Raw genomic sequence first — 22,333 nt, forward strand, 5'->3', positions numbered from 1 at the left:
AGGTTCAAAATCACCAGTAAATTTGTATGTGTTTATAACTCATCTACAATTCGTGTTTAAAACTCATCTCGTGCTTTCATTTTCGAAACGCTGATAGTTTTTACTCTCACTATCACGGTTAAGCATAAGCTTGGATTAAGCATCACCTGAATGATTTTTCGAAGTACATCTATCCTGCTGCTAAAGTATAGCTACCTACTACTACCTATGAGTAAATTAAAAACTTTAGTTTTATTTTTGTTTGTATTTACAGGATATTTATCTTTAATTAAAGTGTTATCTATAGTTTCATGATAAGATAATTCTATGCACTAGTTTATGTTACTATCAAAATATAGTTATATCTTTTGTTATATAAGCTAAACAAAATTTTTTTGTATTTCGTCAATTATAGATTTTTTAATTTGAATGTTAAGTTAGCCTATAATTTGTTTATATATTTTTAATACTATTGTCATATACGCAATAAAAAATGTATTAATAAAAATATATAAATTACATAAATAAATAAGTAAATAAACAACACCCTCACTTTGTTTATTTTATCAATTAGGAAGTGTAATGATAACAAGAAGAGTATTTATAACAAATTAATGTCAATAATATGTGAATTTAAGTATCAGCCTGTTAATGTCATATTGCTGGGCAAAGGGCTATCCTCTTGAAAAGGCTTCAAGCCAATTCCTGTTAGGTGGTAGATGCTATTAAAGCTTTAATATTTTTTAAAATGTTTTATAACAATTCACATAAAGGCCAAGAGATGCACGAGAAAATGCGAGATATCTGCGGAGTCATGATTGTGCACCATACCTCGCCCTACATCCTAGATTAAATTCCGAGCACTTTAGAGGGTTCATTCATTCCACAATCTTAACTATATTGCTATACTGTAATGTGTTCTGATGAATTTTTAATCGTGCTTTTCTTTTAATCACCGATGTCTTTCGTGTTGTGTTTTTGTTGTGTTCGTGTTGTGTTGTTGTCAGAATTTGAAAAGCAAAACATTGTTACCATAAAATATCTGTAATTATATGCTTACAAATGTATGAGATTGAATGGTAATATTTTATTAAATAATACATAATTATGCTTACGAAAACTACTATAAAAATATTCAATCAAATAAATTAAAATAGAATAATTTGCATCCGAGATCATTTCAAATGCATTCTTTTGAAGCAGCATAACAATGCTCTTTTCAATAAATCTCTTTGTAAATAATATATAGAAAAGTTGAGTCTACACACTAATGCGTATATATTGTGAAAACACAATTCCTAACTACTAAAAAAACAGTTGCATTCAATGCATAGTTACACACACACACCGATATTTTTTATACAAGGTAAATTTTATAGTTTAATATATAATATAATTTTATACAGTAATTCGAAAGAGTTATTAGCGGTTATTGACTCTTAATCGATAAAGGTGATTTCAAATCCGCGCAAGCACCACTGTCTTAATTAATTTCATACACAATACACACAGATACACAAAAAAAGCAGTAGTATAGACAATTTTGAGTCCGAATAATTTTTAACGCACTTTTATTGCCTACGTTCGAAACGTTGTAAGAGGCGGGGGGGGGGGCATGGGTACTTCGCCTCTTACAACGGCGAAGTCGAACTCGAGAGGAGTATCTCTCCTCTCGTGGCAGCAACCCAGGAATTTTTTATACATAAATTGAGCTACGAAAGGCCGATCTCCGTCAAGAGTGCTCGAGTAAAATATGTATCGATATTAATATGAAAAATGTTCCCGTCGTATTGTAACTTAAATAATAATTTGTAGTATTGTGTAAATATTGTATATTTGAAATTTATTCTTAAGTCGATAGTCGATATAAAGTAAAACTTGAATTCTTTATACAAAAAATCGGACTTGAGAATCGAGTAGTCGTTATTGGATATCGAACAACTTTATTGACGGGTATTTGTAGACCATGGTTTCTCAGATACCGAGAACTTACTGGATCACTAGAGCTCTTGACACTACTTATTATAAATCGAAGGAAAACTGCAATGTTATAAATAATAGGATATGTTTTAAAAGCTACATACAACGCACTGTGACTGGTGACTAAGAAAAGGTTTTTTCAAAATATTCTAAGGGAGTTAAATAGGGGATGAAACCTTATAAAATTATCAAAATCCGGCTCCGCTGGGCCTAGGTGTCTTCTTTTGTAGATTATTAGGAGAAGATTTTTGAGTTTTTTTCACCACGATATTCCGAAGCGGATTGGTCACCAATCGCAGAATTTCCCTCGAAATATGTAAGCTTCCTTACGACGTTTTACTTAATCGTCAATCACGAGATGAATATAAATCGTATGTGCTTATTTTGTGCCTATAATTCATAACGTACTCGGCGTCAAAGGAAAACATTTATTAGTAAGGATTGTCAAACCAGAACGCATCGTATGTGATGATGCATCACCATACATTAATGATGACACGTGAATTGTTAATTAATTTGAAGACTTCATTGTCATTAAAACGTTAATTAGGTAGTAATAAAAGCGATATGTTTGACGCGAGTGCATAGCTATACATATTGGGCGTATAATTAGTGTGCATTCCCAGCTACGAAGTTCCAATTACTAAAGGATCGCCTACTGATATAAGAAGTCGCAGCACAAGCTTTACTTTTCTTTGAAAAGGTAAATAAGAGCATTTGTAATTAATTAAAATGGGCGTAAAACATCTTGCACATTAAAAAAATTTTATGATATTCGTTTTTTTTCGTCATTTTTTATAATGAAATAAATTGTTGTCTGATTAATAATTAAAATATCCTCTTGCCATTAGCGTATTATCATATTCTTGTTGTCAAGTATATAAGTAACAAAAAATAATTTGCAGTTGGTGAATCGCAATTTTTAATATTTGGCTTTAATAATATACCATGTAGCTTCACGTTTGAAAACAGAAGTTGTAATTAAAGTTACAAGGGATTGCGCATTGACAGAATAATAAATATTTATAACAGTCATTGTGTTATCACGTAGCTTATTTGCTTGTAACTCACAATCCAAAAAACACTTCCATAATGTTGTTTGGCGCCTGTTACCTACGTGTCCATTTTAATTTAACATAAAGCGAACTCCATATTTTAAAAGACCCTATTTTATTTGTTTATTTGCACCAATTATTCAAAGGTAGACATGATATCATGATATCATTCTCTATCAGTCAACCCTAAGTAAGAGAGAAAGAAACAAAAATATAAATAATTAAATAACAAAAATAAATAACACACACAATATATAAACAATTATGAAAGTAACATAGGTGAACCTACCAATTTTTTTCTTGTTTTGGTTGATTAATCTTGAGAACTAAAATGTTATGCCCCTTGTGCCTGTTATTACACTAGCTCACTCACCCTTCAAAACGGAACACAAAAATATCAAGTATTGCTGTTTTGCGGTAGAATTCCTGATGAGTGGGTAGTGTCTACCCAGACGAGCTTGCACAAAGTCCTAACACCAGTAAAACAGGAGAAGAGATAAAGAAAAGTCTGAAACATAAACCGAACTTAGGGAAAAACTAAATGAAGGAAGAAATCTAAGAAGGCTTTTAATATTCCGTTTTAATGTCATTTTAGTAGTCGTTATTGAATATTCGCTTTTATAATAATAAGAAGTCCCAAAGCCTCGGCGTGAAAAGACTTAAAAAGTCAGTCCAACAGGGAGGAATTTTACAAAGTAACAGTTCATTCAGAAAAACGATGTTGGCAGTTACATATTGCGGTGAACGAAACATTAGTGCGATTTAGAAAAATGTTTTTTGTTTATACACAAAAATACATTATTTCTTACTCTTTAACAAATTATATAATACTAATAATAATATTAAAATATTCGTGGTTAATTCAACTCTCATAATTTACTTCAGAATTTAATAACTCGCCTTTTACAGAACTTAGATTAATACTTCGGTACAATTGCATAAAGACCTCTTTTGTGCAGTCCAGTTCGTCCCAACTTTTCTTTAGAAAATAAAGACTCTTATTGCCTGGTAGTGTATACTATTATTCAACTTCGTTTAAAATCAAGGTGTATTCAGGGCTTGTAACTAACGCTAAAGTTTTTATCACAAGGGAAGCTGATACCGAAGTTGTGAATAGCCTTTTGAATGAAGTTGGTTTGACTGGTAGACATAATATAGTTTTGTAAGCTAAGTTATAATTTAATAAAAAACCTTCTAGTGGAAGAAGAAAGTAAAAGTCATTAAATTTAAAAAGGCTGGCGATTTAAGGGATATCTCGTTTAAGATGTGTAGGATTTGTATGTTCTAGATTTATTGAAATTAATAAAAATAATAATTCCATTATTTACGTTATGTAATAAAAATGATCCAAATAACTAAAATATTTGAAAATTATCACGCTTATTCAATTATTGTTTTTATATTTACCGTTATGTTATATATGAAATAGTAATAATTAAAAAAAACGTTCTATAGTAGAGCTTACTTGAATACATTTGATTTGATTCAACTAACAGAAATTGAGCCCAGAACCTCCTCATCTACAGCCGTTTGTGAGCCACTAGTCCAACGAGGTAAGCGAATGTTATCACAATAATTATGAAACAAAATCTATAATGATGATGTGACAAAATACTGCTTCTTCTTTTTCATCATCGTGGTACTCTTGTCCGAGCGGTCGTGATCGCCATGAGTATTATGAATTATTCGGCGTAGATAAAATACTACGAACGTCTGAAATTTAACTATGAGTAAAATATTGAAATAAAATACACCCGATCATTATAATAAAACCATATCTTAAAATAGGTAGGAGATGTTATCCTAGCCGCCCACTAAACGATTATTAAACGTGATCGAATTTTAGTAGTGTAATATTTTACATTTATTACACTTTAATAATTTGAATTCTAACTGCTTTATAGTTTTTTGTTCAATAAATCAAAAACTAAATTGTTATATATATATTATAATATAATTTATTTGTATGTCTGTTGTCTGCTTGTAAGCGAAATTATTTTTTGTTAATCTCTAGTATTAAAGAACCATATTTATAGAATATGTATATAATAATATAAAACTGGAAGACTAGACGAGTTAATGTTTATCGTAGGAAATTTAAGATTATTTATATAACTGAACTGTGTTAGCATGCAGTAAGTATAGGAACAGCTTGGCAAAAATACCATTGTTGTATTTCCACCCATTCTCCTATAATGTGAGATTTTGGTGGTTTACACATATCAATTATTTACTATTAAATTAATATATAACAGATACTAACTAGCCGAGATCACCTAGTGGTTAGAAAGCGTGAATCTTAACCGGTGATCGTGGGTTCAAACCCGGGCAAGCACCACTGAATTTTCAAGTGCTTAATTTGTGTTTATAATTCATCTCGTGCTTGACGGTAAAGGAAAACATCGTGAGGAAAGCTGCATGTGTCTGATTTTATTGAAATTCTGCCACATGTGTATTCTACCCACATTAGAGCAGCATGGTGGAATAAGCTCCAAACCTTCCCCTCAAAAGGGAGAGGAGGCCTTAGCCCAGCAGTGGGACATTAACAGGCTGTTACTGTTTTCTGTTACTGGATACTAACTCCACGCTTTTTTATATTTTTTTACTTTAAAGTTATTCGATTGAATTGAACTGTACATACATATAAAGCTCTTTTATTCGATCTGTCACGTATACGTATACGTTACTAGGACGTGACGTCGTCAACAAAACTACATAATGTATTCAGAAACAGCGCTCTCGAGATAAATTTATCATTATGTATAAAGATGTATTTTGTATAAAGAAAGAAAATCAATAATAATATCCTGAGACATTATTCACACACGGCAATCTGTTCCCAAATTAAGTAGAGCTTGTGATAGAGAGATAAACTATTTTTCTTTTGTAAATACATACCTATATAGATAATTACACCCAGACTCAGGACAAACACATGTTTATACAAACAAATGTCTTTCCTGGGTGGTAATCGAACCCACAACCTTCGACGTGAAAGGCTACATGCCTTGCCTCTACCAACCAAGCCAACTGGCTCGTCAAACTCATCGATCTAGTTAGCTGACAACTCTGCTAGTTTTGATTTACAAGTACAAACCCTCGATTTAGTCGATTAAATGTGTAGAGTTTTTCTGTTAAGAAGTTTCATTCCTGTTCCTTAGAGAACATGTAAATACGTTGGCTGAGCGTCTGTACTCTTTTCGAACGTGTCAGATTATGAGAATGAAGAAATAGAGGATACATTTGTATTTGCGCATCTATTTATTATATAACATGTCTTACGCAGTCGGGTAGTGTAGACGAAATCATGTTGCCAGTTCTATTAATTATTTATATTATATTTAATTTTAAGAAATTTTAAGCATTCCTTACAACGCCAATGCGCCGCAAACCTTGGGAACTAAGATGTTATATCCTTTGTGCCTGTACTTAAACTGGCTCACTCACGAAGTGTGACAATACTAAGTATTGCTGTTTAGAGATAAAATATCTGATGAGTGGGTGATTACCTGGACGCACTTGCATAAAGCCCTACCACCCAGATATTATGCATTTCAAGAATTTCAATATCAAAATTCGAAGTTAATTCAATTAACCTTTGTTGTTCAAATCGCATGATTGAACAGGTAACTGGTGGTATTAAGTCAAGTGCGTTATTCATGCGCCAATGCCTCCATTAATCTAAGAACAGGTAATGTTTCGGAAATGCTTTCACGCGAAACAATAAAGTATATAGTGTATATAGTATATAGAGTTTACTTGTATTATTGGCGTTAAAGGTCGAAGGATCTGAGGCATTTCTAATGTAAATTTAAAATAGCGTAAACATTCGATGATTCGGTCCATTCCGTTCAGAGCATATAAATTTAATTGTATTGTAATTTTATTTGTAAAAAGTCACGTTTATTAAATTAAATTCAACACTCACGCACACACACATATACACGCACACATATACACACACACATATATAAACGCGTGCGCAAAAGTACTCACGCTCACATAAGCATGGACATCATATTTGTTCCATTCTATATTTTTGTTATTTCTTACTTCTCACTTTATACATTTATTTATCTTTTTTTGTTTACTCATTGTTCAATCTTCACATTATTTAGTTGATATTTAAATATTATATGTCAATTTGTAAACTTTTTCCCATGCGTCCTGGAACCACCAGGTCTCAGTCGCTCCGATGGCAAGAGACCGGATGGCTTGACACTGGTCCCATGGCAAAGGGGAAGAAGTTTGATATGGGATGCTACCTGTGTCAATACCTTCGCGGTTACCACTAGCGTTCGAGACGTCAGGATGTTGGGGGTCGGATGCCCTTAGTTTAATAAGGGAAATTGGCTGTCGCCTTAGAGAGAGGGGATATGACAGTCGCTCCGGGTCCCACTTGGCAGAAAGGTTGTCCATTACATACATACTATATATGCCATACAGCAGGGAAATGCGACCTGCATTATGGGCAGCTTTGCGTCGGGTGGGAATCGGGAGGTATTATTTTAAATTTGACTAAAATAATAAAAATTAATAATTTGTAAGCTTTTTCTGAAGGAATAAGTAAAATATTATTATTAATGATAATAAGGTTATTAGGCCACATGCCTTAATGTTATATCATGCCACTTCAATTATTTTTTTGTTCTAATAGATTAACAAGTTTCTGTAGATAATCGAGTAACCACTATCAAGTATTCAGTATTTCAATTAAATATCTTTCTCGAATTCCTCGATATGATAACGATATTGATTCTACTATCCAGAGTATAATTAAAATAAATATGGTAAAAATACAGCAACAGCCATCAGTTAGTATCTTAGTCACCTAAGACTGATTTCAGAGAAGCAATTTGTGCAGGGTATAAACGTGTACAAATGTTTACACAACCTTATTTTTACTCTCTATTTCTTAACTCTCAAAGTCCCGGGAAGAGAGAGACAAGCTCCAGGCTGTAAAGTGTATCACAGCTAATTTCTTAACTCTGGGCTGTTAATGAGTTTGATTGACAGACGATAGTCGCGGGAACTAGGCCGAGGTTATCAAGATCTGCAGTATTATAAGCCACTATAGACTACCAACCAATTGAACAAACATTCGATTTATACTTTCCATGGGAATTGCTGATAGCTCTTGTCTTTACTGCTCCTGTGATTTGAAGTGGCTATATATTGGTCTAATAGGTAATAGCATGCGATAGTATACGGGCGTATGTATGTACATATGTGTTTTATAGATTAAATATTACGTTTATGTTCGAATGATTGCATAATTGCTGTGTAAAGAAATGCTTTTAAGATGATGTCATCGAAATACAATTGTCTATATCCTCTAAGCTTTTTGCTACATGTGTTAATCTTGACCTACAATAATTATTAGCAACTGCTGGGTGGGACAAAACGATTTTGCCTCGGAACAGCCATTAGTAATATCTTATGACGTTTATATGGCTTTTTATGGCCGTCTTTAAGGCGACTTCTTCCTTTGTAATATATCTTGAAGAGCACAGTTCCATATTTTAAAGTGGTTATAATGTGAGTTTTTAAAGGATCGGAGACAATAATTACTTCATATTATATAATATAAGCTAAAATAAGTATATGTTTTTTTTATATAAAAGGTAGGCGGACGAGCATATGGACCAGCTGATGGTAAGTGGTCACCAACGCCTATAGACATCGGCAATGTAAATAATGCTATAATCGCTTACATCGCCAATGCGCCACCAACCTTGGGACCTAAGGATGTTATGTCTCTTGTGCCTGTAATTACATTGGCTGGCCTGGAAAATGAAGTCTGGAACCTGCGTTAACATGATTATGGGGATACCAAGGCAATAAGTGGTTTAAATAATTTTACACAAAAAATGTTTAACTATCAATATTAACGTTTGTATGAAACGGTTACAAAATCTTTCGTGTATTCATTGAGGAGAATTAACTTCATGGAGCGCGTTTAAACATTTTTTAAGATTATTTTTAACGTTTGTGACGCAAACCTTTTCATTTTTGTTGTTCATAGTTTGGGCTTATATGTTTTTGACTGCCTCGTTGGTCTAGTGCCTTGAAGTAAGGCCTTGACCCGGAGGTCCTGGGTTTAAATTCCAGGTCAGGCCGATAAAAAGTTATTGGATTTTTCTGACAGAAAATTCTCAGTAGCAGCCCGGAATTTGGAAGTTGGAAGTGTGTACTTTCCCGGGCCTCCGAAAGCACGTAAAGCTGTTGGTCCTGCGCATGGACTCTTACCGGTTGTGTCGGATTGCCGTCCCATCGGATTATGAGTTAGGGAATAGAGAGTGCACCTGTGTTTGCGCACACACTTGTGCACTATAATATCTCCTGCGTAGTTGGCTAATCTCTCTTGAAATTGGCCGCCGTGGCCGAAATCGGTCTGGAGGACATTATTATTATTTTTATTATTATTCAGTTTCAAGTTGGAGAGTATTTTGTTATGCTTGTTACGTAAAAGGATACACTGTTTTTAATTATATAATTTAGTAAAGCACCAACGGTATATAAATATATAGATCTCAACGCTGCCAAATTCCAGACTCCGAGCTCTTACTGAGAAATTTCTCGACGGAGAAACTAATAACTTATTATCGGCCCTACTCGAAGCCAAAACCATTGTTAGTAGCATTAGTAACCATAGTTTAATAAGCTTGCTAGTAGACCAATGAGACAGTCAACAACTACCACGTGATATACACGCGGACAAACATTCTGTATATTAAGTATCACGCCACTTAAATCATAATATACAAACATCGCGCAGAAACCCTTCGATGAGCTTTGATGAGATATCCCAAGAAGCTTTATACAACGTATTTCCTTTCACACTTTAGTATTAGCAATCGTTCAATGACCTATGTCAAAAAAATATTATTTCCAATAATATTTAAATATCTATGAAAACTTGTCAAGTACTGCAATGTATTTTTAAATGTTTTTGTAAACAATTGTTCGATATGGCTCATATGCCAACTATTATAAGATTTATTTTAATTATATTAATGTTTTCTTGTAGTCTTCACACGTGTTATTCGAGTTTTTGCTGTATCATTCTATCAGTTTAGAGTTTGGTGGCAATGTATGTCGCTAACTTAGTACAAAATATCAATACAGCTTCATTTAAATACAGAATATTTAAAATACACTTATATTATTCAAATATACTGTTAGTATTTACATACATTTCAGTCATTATTATACTCTTTAATTTCCTCAGCACTTAAATTATTCGTACTTTCAACGATTTCATTATATTAATATTAGCATGTCGGTGATGCAAAGATTATCCGAGTCTATCCTCTGCGATAAACCAGCGCATCACAGCTAAAAAAGTTTACACTTCAAAAAACGAGTCACCACTAAGTTCCTTGCAGATTCGTTTCGGTAGAGTCCACATTCTGAACTTTGAAAGTACTTGTAAAAGTATGTTTAAATAAAAATATTTTGATTTAATTTCACCTGAATAAAGTTGATTTTGATTTACCTATTTTGGTGGTGGAGGCTAGTGACGCATAGATAAAATAAAATTTAATAAAATGCCCATTAATTAATCATGACTTGCTTTGCTTATACAATTTATCAAAATTAAATACATGAAAATAATTGTTTAAAAATTTTTTTTATATAAATATTAATTAACTGTTATTAATTAAATACATGCCTATGTAATTTATTCTCGGCTTCTACATACCGAACTTCAAATTTAATGTAATCCAATAATGACGTTACAAAATTACTTATTTAAGAGTTTAATTAAATAAAGAATATTGATATTTTGATACTAACAAGAGAGAAGACAATTTTAGAGAAGTTAATAACGATTACACAAGTTGACATACTTCTGAAAGAGGCACTCGCTTTGGAATTACTTGAGTAATGAATCTTCATCTTTAGAACAATGGAGTTAAACATTTAATTTTAATCTTAATTATGTGAAAATTAAACAAATCTTTTAAGATGTATAAGATTAAATTGTTGTGTATTTTTGTTGTATTTAATAATCATGGTTTTTTTTTTAGTATTGTTGTGTTCCGGCTTAAGTTCGCCCTGAGTGAGCCAATGTAGCTACAGGCACAAGGGACTTAATATCAAAGTTCGCAAAGTTGATGCGCATTGGCGATATCCGAGATGGTTAATTTTTCTTACAGTGTTAATGGTTATGGACAAGCTTATCAGGTATAGCAACAAAATACATTATGCTTTGGTATAAAGCTAAATAAAATATAAACATGTACCCTGTAATAGACTAAATTAAATATTAAAAAAATATATATATTTGCAGTACCCGTTTTAAGAAATTACTAATATTCACAATTACCCTATGTGGCGACAATAGCCCAAGGAATCAGGATCGAACCTGCGACTTTTACATAGCTAAAACGGCCGCAACAGCCCATAAACCATTGCGCTATCGACATTTTGTCTTGTGTAAAATAGGGGAAGTCTAAAAAAAATCTATACTTCCTACAGCTCAAATTATTCTTTTCTATAATAGATTTTCGTAGATATTTGATAAGTGCTTGCTTCTACGTCTGCATTATTATATCGATAAATTTATTTTACTATTATTAAATTAGGAAGACTGATGAGCAAATGACCCGTACAAAGATGTCCTCCTTTCCGGACTGGACTCACATTTATGTGCCTGTATTAACAAAGCCTTGAATTTTTGCTTTGAATTCACTTTAATATCTTAATAAAATAAAAAACCACCGAATCAGTTATTACATAACATTTAATTGAAACTTACAGTATAGCTGAAACTAAATTAAAATTAATTTAAATTAAATCCATTTCATGATTTTAAATAAAGTGATTAATGCTGCCTCCGACGATGTCACGAAGCCCTTAATTATTCTTAAAGGTTCAAAAGGACTTAGGGCTTACTTATACAACTTCGTAATTATTTATTTTGTTAAGTATTTTAACATATATTCTAAGTATAATTATATATATATATATATATATAAAATAAACTTATATATATATATATATATATATATATATATATATATATATATATATATATATATATAAGTTTCTGTAAGATGAAGTAGACGCTTACGGCCTTACTTGTCTAACGGTATAATATTTAAACAATTTTATGCTTCCTTCTGAATTTCAAAATAATAATGAAAGAAAGAAATAAATCTGTGCTTAACTAAGTCACTAAGTCGACGTTGATTAGATAGGCCGTTAATCTTTCGATAAAATTGAAATAACGATTTTCTTTTATCGCTGACAAATTAAAATTAGTGTTCAGTCGAAATGACAAATATATTTATGAATAATTATAAATATATAATTGCTTGTAAGGAATATATAAAACTAATATATAATACAAAAAAAATGTCTTTCAGCGATAGAATTACTGCCGATTAACTAAAGTGGTACTGTACACCTGAGCCAGTAAATTTGGAGACTAATAGCTTATTTTGTGTTTTAATTCGTTCTCTTTGGAAGACTTTGATATTCTTACTCACTAATATACCTGTGGGGCTCTCTTCTCAGAAGGGAAGAGTGATGATGATGAGTGATGTTCTCCACTCGCACTCCTCGCGAGTGCGTACAGCAGTATAAGGTTATCTGGCTGCTGTCTTTTTCAGAACTACCTATCCAGGATAAACAAGGCCTATCGCATCCAAAGATATGCTAAGCCCATCGTAATTTAAATATATATACTTGTTAATCTTCACAATCTTATATATTTTATATTATATATAACTTTGAAGGCAGCATCGATTTGTTTATTTTAAATAACTTTGAAGGTAATGGATTTTAGTACAAGCTTTATGTTTTATTCCAGAAGAAACAGGGATTCGTTTATAAAGCCATAAAGTATTCTTTGACGAAATAAAATGTTAAAGTTCTAACAAAATTAGTTGATAAATATTAAGGTCGAAATCGAAAACAAACAGCGTCTGATATAAAAGTGGTTCTTAATTCATTTTGATTTTGAAAATTTATTAGGCTTTACATGAGTATGATTGGGTAAAATCTAATAATATAATAGATTCTTAATTTGAAATAGTTCAACTAAACCAGTTGAAACCAGAAAATTTCGCATACACTTTTAGTGATTATGACCCTAAAACAATGGTCTCATCTAGACCGATTTTGATCAAGGTGAGTGAGCCGAATTCGTAAGTGATATGATCAGAACTGCGTTGATAGTATCAGAGTGCATATATGTGTGCACACACCCAGGTGCAATCTTTAAACCCTCTCATAATCTAATAAAACCGACAGGATTGGAGAGAGTTAAAGAACAACGGTTTTACGTGATGTCTGAGGCACAGGAGTTAAGCATAGCCAACTTCCAAATTTCAAGCTGCTGCTGAGAATTCCTGGACGGAAAATGACGACGAAAATATGACGGCTTATTGGCCCATTTATGCTTAAGCCCAGGACCTCGTGGTCTTTAGCCTTTTAAGCCATGTATGTAAACTATATTCAACATAATTTAACTAAGAATATATCCATGCCATAGCAAAGATGTTAAGAACATTTAAAGTTCAATGTAAACTCTAAAGGACGTTAAGATCTATTAAAAGATATGACAATACGAAAGTCGGGATAAATTTTCTGCGTAATGCAGATAACCCATTAAGAAATTTTCCAGGTCAAAGCGTTCTTTGAGTTTTATTTCGTCGACGTTTTGGCAGAAGTTTGGTGCAGCTGTTACGAGACGAGAATAATGAAAATGTTGACAGAATTTCCAACAAAAAGGGCAAAATTTTTATAATTTTTACAAAGTAAAGTCGAAATAATATTATTCATTTTAAATTTCGAATGAATGTTACACTTGAAAAAAGTGAACAGTATTATGATGGAAAGCAAATGGAATATTCATTTGCGTACTATAACAGCCGAGATGGCCCAGTGGTAAGAACGCGGGAATCCTAACCGATGATCGTGGGTTCAAACCCGGGCAAGCACTACTGAATTTTCATGTGCTTAATTTGCGATTATAATTCATCTCGTGCTTTACGGTGAAGGAAAACATCGTGAGGAAACCTGCATGTGTCTAATTTCACTGAAACTCTGCCACATGTGTATTCCACCAACCCGCATTGGAGCAGCGTGGTGGAATAAGCTCCAAACCTTCTCCTCAAAAAGAGGAGAGGAGGCCTTTAGCCCAGCAGTGGGACATTCACAGGCTGTTACGGTACTATAAATAAATACAAGTTTGATTCGTAATTTTAAAATTGTAATTATTTTGCAGGAAATGGTTATACATTGATAAAAGGTCTTATTGTAAGTCCATTTGGGTAGGCACCACTTACTCATCGCACATTCTACCTCTAGGCAGCAATATGAGTGAGCCAGTTGAGAACGGTTGGTGGCGCATTGGTGTTCTAAGGAATGGTTAACATTTATTATATACCCTGTACAAGTTAGCTTGATCTTTTTGACAGATGTAAATTGTACTGATCGACATAACATATTATTTTCTTAATTTAATGGTTTTAAAAATTGTATAAATATTAAAAAAATACATATAACACAAAAGTCCCTAAAGATTTTAGGGACTTTTGCTTTTGCTAGAGCAAGTTGGTATACATGACGACCTGCTTCGTTGGTTGTCCTCATACCTTCGCAACAGAAGTCAAGCGGTGACGATCAAGGGCTTCTGTTCTTCTTTTGTTCCAGTTTCTTCTGGTGTACCTCAGGGCTCTCACCTCGGTTCGTTATTGTTTAATATTTTTGTAAATGATATTCATAAAATTTTTGATCATACATCTCTACTGTTGTATGCTGATGATATGAAAATCTTTAAAGTTATTGCTAATCCTTCGGATTGTAGCCTTTTGCAAAATGATCTATATAAGTTGTGTAACTATTGTAACGAAAACTCACTGAACTTAAATATTAAGAAATGTTGCATTATTTCTTTTACACGAAAGTCAAATCCAATAACTTTTAATTATATACTGAATAATGACAATATTACCCGAGTAACTGAGGTGAGAGACTTGGGGATATACCTAGACAGCAAATTAACATTTAAATTTCATATAGATTATATAGTTGCCAAGGCATTTCGAATGCTTGGCTTTATACTCAGGGTTAGTAAGGATTTTAAAAATGACACAACCTTTGTCCTTTTATATAATTGCTTTGTCCGTTCATTGCTGGAATATGGTTCTGTAGTCTGGAATCCACAATATAAAACTTATATTGATACAATAGAAAAAATTCAACATAAATTTGTTAAATATCTTAATTCTAAATGTTTCACTCTAAATCGTAATCCACCTAAAATGATTTCCTTACTGGATCGTCGTACAATGCGAGATCAAAGTTTTTTATTTAAAATAATTCATAACTTGAATGATAGTCCATATCTTTTAAGCAAAATTCACTTTAGATGTAAAAAAGTGAACACACGCAATAGTGCTTTATTCCACTTACCCTTCACTCGAACCGATTATGCTCAAAATGAATTTATATATCGCTCTTGTAAGAGCTACAATAGGAAGTTTATTGCCTTGGACATGTTTTCTTGTACGCTCAATACATTTAAAAAAAGAGTTTGTGTGCATTTGTTAACTTAGTCAATGTTTTTATTTTATCTATTTAATTTTTATTATATAATATTGTTTTGCTGTTGTTAACTGTTTGAATCTTAATAATAATTATTTGTAATTTACAAAATTGCTTGTTTACTGTCATACATGAATTAGTTTTGAGTGGAAACTTGATTGGTGTGTGATCGAGTTAATTTGTTGTGTAGTATATGTGGCGTGTACTGTTTGTTTCCCAGATATAATAAAAAATAAATAAAAAATAATAGACGCTTGTACAATGTTACATCGGTCGGACGGAATTGACACGAATAACAGGCAGTAACTGTTACAAATATCGAAAATATTACAAAAAATCATTATTTTGGTTGGGGTCTCTTTAGCTGGTACTCTTTTTAGAAAAATAAGGTAAAAAAAAATTGAATTCTAATTTGAATTACGAAAAGTGAAAAAAAAGTCGACCCGTGTTTCTTTGGGAAAATTGTTTACTTTCATGGTCTGAACCACCTATTTAAATTTGGCGGGAGGTCCAAAAATAACCCGTAATATTAAATAGGTACTTATTATGAATATTGACCGACCCATCGTCGCTTATCTACCCAATGTTTTATATGTCTAGTGCAATAAAGAATTTCACACATAATACACCCACACCATCTCGTCACAGTTACAAGTATATTAAAACGTTATTTTTTGGACTACTATTTATAGATATTTTCTCTTTCCCATCACTAGCCCGTCTGTCAAAAAGATCAAGCTAACTTGTACAGGGTATAGCAATAATATCTATGTGCAACTGTGTTCACTTATTATCAGCTGGCCTATCTGCACGTCTACCTATCAATACATTATTGTACCACGAAACAGTTAAGGAAACATAAGGCGTTGTTTTCGATAAAAGAATGATCTCTTTCAGACAAACTTTATTAAAGGACACCTCTAGTTGAAATAATTATAAATCTATTTTATATATATTTATAACAAAAAACATACACATATGTAATAATTGTTGCATGTGGTATATTTGTATTTATTGTTAATTTCGCGCTAACTGGTAAAGAAAAACATCACACAAAACATTAAGGAGTATTAGAGTGGCGTGGTGATGTTTCAACAAGATTACCCAATTACCGGTTGTGGTTTTTACTCACTTTAATTATGTTCTTTTGTTATTATAAAAAGTTACAATGCTAAAGCTGTATATGTGTATAATAATATGTGTAATAATAATTATTTTAAATTTTATAATATTTTGCTTTTTAGTAATATCAATTCTTAATAAGATACTGATAAATGATATTACTAGCAATATTGGTTGATTTTTTTTAATTTCGCACTTCAGTTTTATATTTCACGAGATATCATGAAAGCGACGTTTATTTCGAGATTCTCAGAATTTGGTCCAATTTTTCTCACTTATTTGATATATAAATGAGCCCATACAAAAATAAATTCATTATAAACGAGAAATTAAAAATATAATTCGAGAAAAAGCACCGAGAAAAAAGTGAGATACCTTTTCTGGGATACCATTTTAAAACGAACATCGAAATAAAAAGAAATTAGTATTCACGGTCTTAATTAATGTTTCAAAATAAACAGACTGACGGACGGAATGAAAAAGATTTTAAATACAGCAATTAACCCTCTTAGTTATTATGGTTCTTAAGAAAGAACGGGTGGCGAGCATATGAACACCTAATGGTAAGTGACCTTCGCCCATAGACACACATTCATCCGCGCATGAAGAGCTACTTTACTGGTGGTAGAGCTTTGTGCAAGCTCGTCTGGGTAGGTACCACCCGCAAAACAGCAGTACTTGGTATTGTTGTGTTCCGGTTTGAAGAGTGAGTGAGCCAGTGTAATTACAGGCACAAGGGACATAACATCTTAGTTCCCAAGGTTGGTGGCGCATTGGCATCACCAAGCGATGGTTAACATTTCTTACAATGCCAATGTCTAAGGGCGTTTGGTAACCACTTACCATCAGGTGGCCCATATGCTCGTCCGCCTTTCTATTCTATAAAAAAAAAAAAGTAAGTGACCCAGTGTAACTAATACAAAATCGCCTATTAATATAGATCATAATTCGAACATGTTAAATATTAACTTATTTATTATGTTTACTTTATAAATATATAATTATATTTATACAGCTTTTAATTGTTAACTTCATTTCCAGTGACAACATAAAAAAACATTATATAGACATCATATAGAAATTAAAGAGATACCTAGAGGACAATTTCACTAATTTATAACGGTTACGATAACTTCCCAATTCTATTGCGATCCAACTTCGACCGAATTTCAACTGAATCGTAATATAGGATAACGGCTAAACGGCAACGATTACGTTTCGATTCGATTGCGATAAATGACCATTAGTAATTGCCCCCTGTAAGTGTAATGAGGTGACGACTATTGGTTATGGACGTAGTACTCAAAAGGATTGGTCGAAAACCGACAGCACTGGATAAAGCATAAAGCGCAATTTTGAATAAACGGTTGCTCATCTTATATCATACATTACTTTAAAATTTTATAGGAGTATTACTAATGTCTGTTACTAAACTAATTCATGATATCACATCTCATAAAATTGATAAAAAATGTATTTGAAGACTAAAGAATTGAAGATGTTCTAGTAAAAAACAGCTTATAAATGTTACACTTGAGGGTTAAGGCTTCCTCTCCTCTTGGCGGCTTGGAAGTTATCCCATTAGGCTGTTCCAATGTAGATTAGTGGACATATGTGTCAGAATTTGATCAGGCACACGAATTACATATACAAACTTAACACACGAAAAATCAGTAGAACCAGAGAGGTTCACCAATCTTCATTTAAAGTTCACGTCTTGTAGCCACATTAATAATAATACTGTTATTAAATTTAGACCATAAGAAATTAAAAAAACGGTGATTTCATATGTAACTGCTTTTTCCTTATATTATTTGTTTATAACGGATGAAGAATAACTAAGTAAGCATTCATTCCTTTTTCAAAGCTACATGTAAAGAGGTTTGAAACAAGCTATCGGATTCTTCGGTGTTTCGTGTTTATTCTTGTTGGTATGTTTACTAAATGGGAATAAACGTAATTTATGTAATAGGCTTAAAAGTTAACCCAAATCCCGAATTAACATTGCGGTAAATTAGAAAAGCCTTCATTATTTATATTTTTAATTATTCTAATTATCACCGTTTTGATTTAAAACATTAACAATATCGAACGGGAAAAAATAAAACCTTTAAAATTGCTTTTTGAAAAAATACCCACAAGAGTGTGTATTACTGACCCTATTTCGGATGGTGATGGTGTAGTGGCAATGATGATGTGCAACGAAATTGGCATTCTTTATTTACTCACTCATATAATGTCGTCTAAAGTAAGAGATCAACGGATTACGCGCAGGATCAACAGCTATCCAAGGAGTGGAAGCGTAACGTTCTTAAAAGAGAAACACAGTTCCGCAGTAACAAGGTTAGAAAAGCCTGACATGTGATTTAATAATCAATTAGTATATAAATATAATAGTTAAATTAAAATGTAATAAAAAATATTAAAACTAAAATGCCTATAATATGTGTTACAAATACAATATATATTTATATTATTATAAACTTGCTTCTTAACTTCGCATGAGGTTTAAGATTCTGTCACCTGCTATTATTAAAAAAAAATATGTATAAACAATTTTATTATAATACAATAAGCGTCAAGTCAAGCATCACCCACCATACATATTCACTTGACAAAATTCATCGCTTTTTATTTTATTGAAAATTATATAAAATGTTAAATTAAATAAAACGTTTATAGTTAATGTTCATATTGCTAATGACACAAACATCACAAACCAAAGAGAATAGAACCACTACCCATTGTCGAAACTTGAAAACCAATTTGCGTTTTATAATATTGTATTGTTTTTTTTTAAATTTTATGTAATAATGTTTCACCCAACTGAGTCTTATTTATATTATTTTTCGTATTTTTAATTATGCGAATTATTGCATTGATAAAAATTTAAAAGTCATATCAGCTTTATAGCCAATAATCAGTACATTGTTATCGAATTTTGTACCTTACCAAAAATTAAATGTAATCCATTGGAGTCGAAATCAATTCTTTTTTTTATATAGAATAGGAAGGCGGTCGAGCATATGGGCCACCTGGTAGTAAGTGGTCACCAACGCCCGTAGACATTGGCATTGTAGGAAATGTTAACCATCGCTTACATCACCAATGCGCCACCAACCTTGGAAACTAAGATGTTATGTCTCTTGTGCCTGTAATTACACTGGCTCACTCGCCCTTCAAACCGGAACGCAATAATACCAAGTACTGCTGTTTTGCGGTAGAATACCTGATGAGTGGATGGTACCTAACCAGACGAGCTTGCCCAAAGCTCTACCACCAGTAAATTATTAGAAATGAAACGATATTCGATCAACAGGCTACCACCAGCATAAACATTTACGGTCTTATATATAAACGTTACATAGCGGCTGTATAGTTAGCACTAATTTCTCTATTTCTGTCATTATTGGTTTGAATTTCGTATAAAGAAGGCACAATATTTTTCAAGTTATCACTCAATAAATAACGTTTATGAATGCAATACATTGCACATTACATGTTGAATAGTTAAACTTACCCAAGTAAACTAAAGATGCAGCCTGCTATCAGCGTTACATGAAACAGAAAAATATCACATAAAACTTATGTTTTTTTTTTAAATATTATAAGTAGGCGAACGAGCAAGCGCAGTAAGTAATACAAGTCATCATTTATGTCTCTAATACACCACGAAACTTGGAAACTAAGATATTATTTCCCTTGTACACTAGCTCACTCACCATTACAACCTGAATGATAAATGACCTGTATAAATCTTCATAATCATCAAAAACGGTCTATTCTTTTGGGACCTACGATGCCACATACACACATATATACACAGATACACACGCCTAACTTATAACAGCCCTCTATTTACGTCAGGGTTTAAAGAAGAATTTCAATAAAGTTAAGGACTCCTCTTTGGAAAAACGTCTTTATTGAAAGCCCGATTAAATTGCTAAGTTTGTCTCGAAGATCGAAGATGAACCTGCAAGGTCACTCGCCGACCAACTATTATTGAACTCAGACTGAATAAACTATTTAGATGAAACCTAGTTTATTGTTTGAACTGTATTCATCTTCGCGGTGAATATCCTACTGTTATTAATTTTATATTAATAGATTATAGAACCGAGATGGACTGGTTAGAACGCGTGATTCTTAACCAATATTCGTGGGTGCAAATCCGGGCAAGCACTACTGAATTTTCATTTGCTTCATTTGTGTTTATAATTTATCTCATGCTTGACGGTGAAGAAAAACATCGTGAGGAAACCTGCATGTGTCTAATTTCACTGAAATTCTGCCACATGTGTATTCCATCAACCCGCATTGGAGCAGCGTGGTGGAATAAGCTCTAAACCTTCTCCTCAAAAAAGGAGAAGGGGCTTTAGCCCGGCAGTGGGACATTCACAGGCTGTTACTTTATTAATAGATTAATGACGTCTTTTCATTCTACACAAAAATCATAACTTTGATATATAATTAATCTTTTGACATCAACTTGATTGCAATAATATGGATGACGTCATTAATACAAATTAATTATGATTTTTTTTATTTTATAATAGCTTCAATTATAACTACTTGAAGCTCGGCTACTGATTATGAGTGTGCTTGAACTCATGCCATATCCCAAGTGCTCATAACGACATTAATATTCCCATTTTTTGAAATTCAATGACCTCAAAATACATTGTACATACAAACAAATATTATAATATCCTATAATAATATCCTGGGACATTATTCACATAAGACCATCTGATCCCAAGCTAAGCAGAGCTTGTACTATGGAAAACAGACAACTGATATACTACATATACCACTTTTCTTTTGTACATACTTATATAGATAATTACACTCAGACTCAGAACAAACCGACATGTTCATGCACACAAATGTCTGTCCTGGGTGGGAATCGATCCCACAACCTTCAGCGTGAAAGGCAAATACGCCAACCGGCCAAGCGGCCCGTCTAATTAGTATTATTTATTTACGTTACGAATTAGTAATGTTTTCTCTTTCTTTGTTGTAACATTGATTTGTGATTTATTTTTAACCAGAAACCTTTCGCGATTTTGTAATTTTTTTTTTTATAGAATAGGAAGGCGGACGAGCATATGGGCCACCTGATGGTAAGTGGTCACCGACGCTCTTAGACATTGGCATTGTAAGAAATGTCAACCATCGCTTACATATTCAATGCGCCACCAACCTTGGGAACTAAGATTTTATGTCCCTTGTGCCTGTAATTACACTGGCTCACTCACCCTTCAAACCGGAACACAACAATATCAAGTATTGCTGTTTTGCGGTAGAATATCTGATGAGTGGGTGGTACCTACCCAGACGAGCTTGCAAAAAACCCCACCACTAGTAGATATTATGGTACTATACAGATAGATATATTGTGCCGAAGACTATTCTAGAACTGATTTGTGTTATATTTTTAAAACTTTATTGATTAAAACAGATTATGGAAGCTTTTAGATTCTGATACAAAGTATTTTATAACTTATATATTAGTCAGAATATCGGCTATTTTTAATTTACTGATATGATAGTTGTTATGTCATTTTTTTTTATAGTTTCTAGTGTATCTTGTAAGCATTTTGAGATACATCTCACTTTATCAATGTAATCGGAGA

The 22,333-nt window shown here is 32.5% G+C and overlaps 1 protein-coding gene across 2 annotated transcripts in view; it reads right to left on the reverse strand.

Moving 5' to 3' along the window:
* Window positions 1-22,333, reverse strand: part of LOC126770954 (allatostatin-A receptor) — a 134,335-nt gene that overhangs the window by 53,839 nt on the left and 58,163 nt on the right. The window contains exon 2 of one of the 2 annotated variants that reach the window (XM_050490582.1): window positions 20,218-20,239. The gene's annotated coding sequence lies outside the window, so the exon portion shown is untranslated. Of the gene's footprint in view, window positions 1-20,217; window positions 20,243-22,333 lie in introns of both variants that reach the window. The other variant, XM_050490583.1, reaches the window with a different exon arrangement.

The sequence above is a fragment of the Nymphalis io genome, chromosome 9 (assembly GCF_905147045.1).
Source record: "Nymphalis io chromosome 9, ilAglIoxx1.1, whole genome shotgun sequence".
NCBI lineage: Eukaryota > Metazoa > Arthropoda > Insecta > Lepidoptera > Nymphalidae > Nymphalis > Nymphalis io.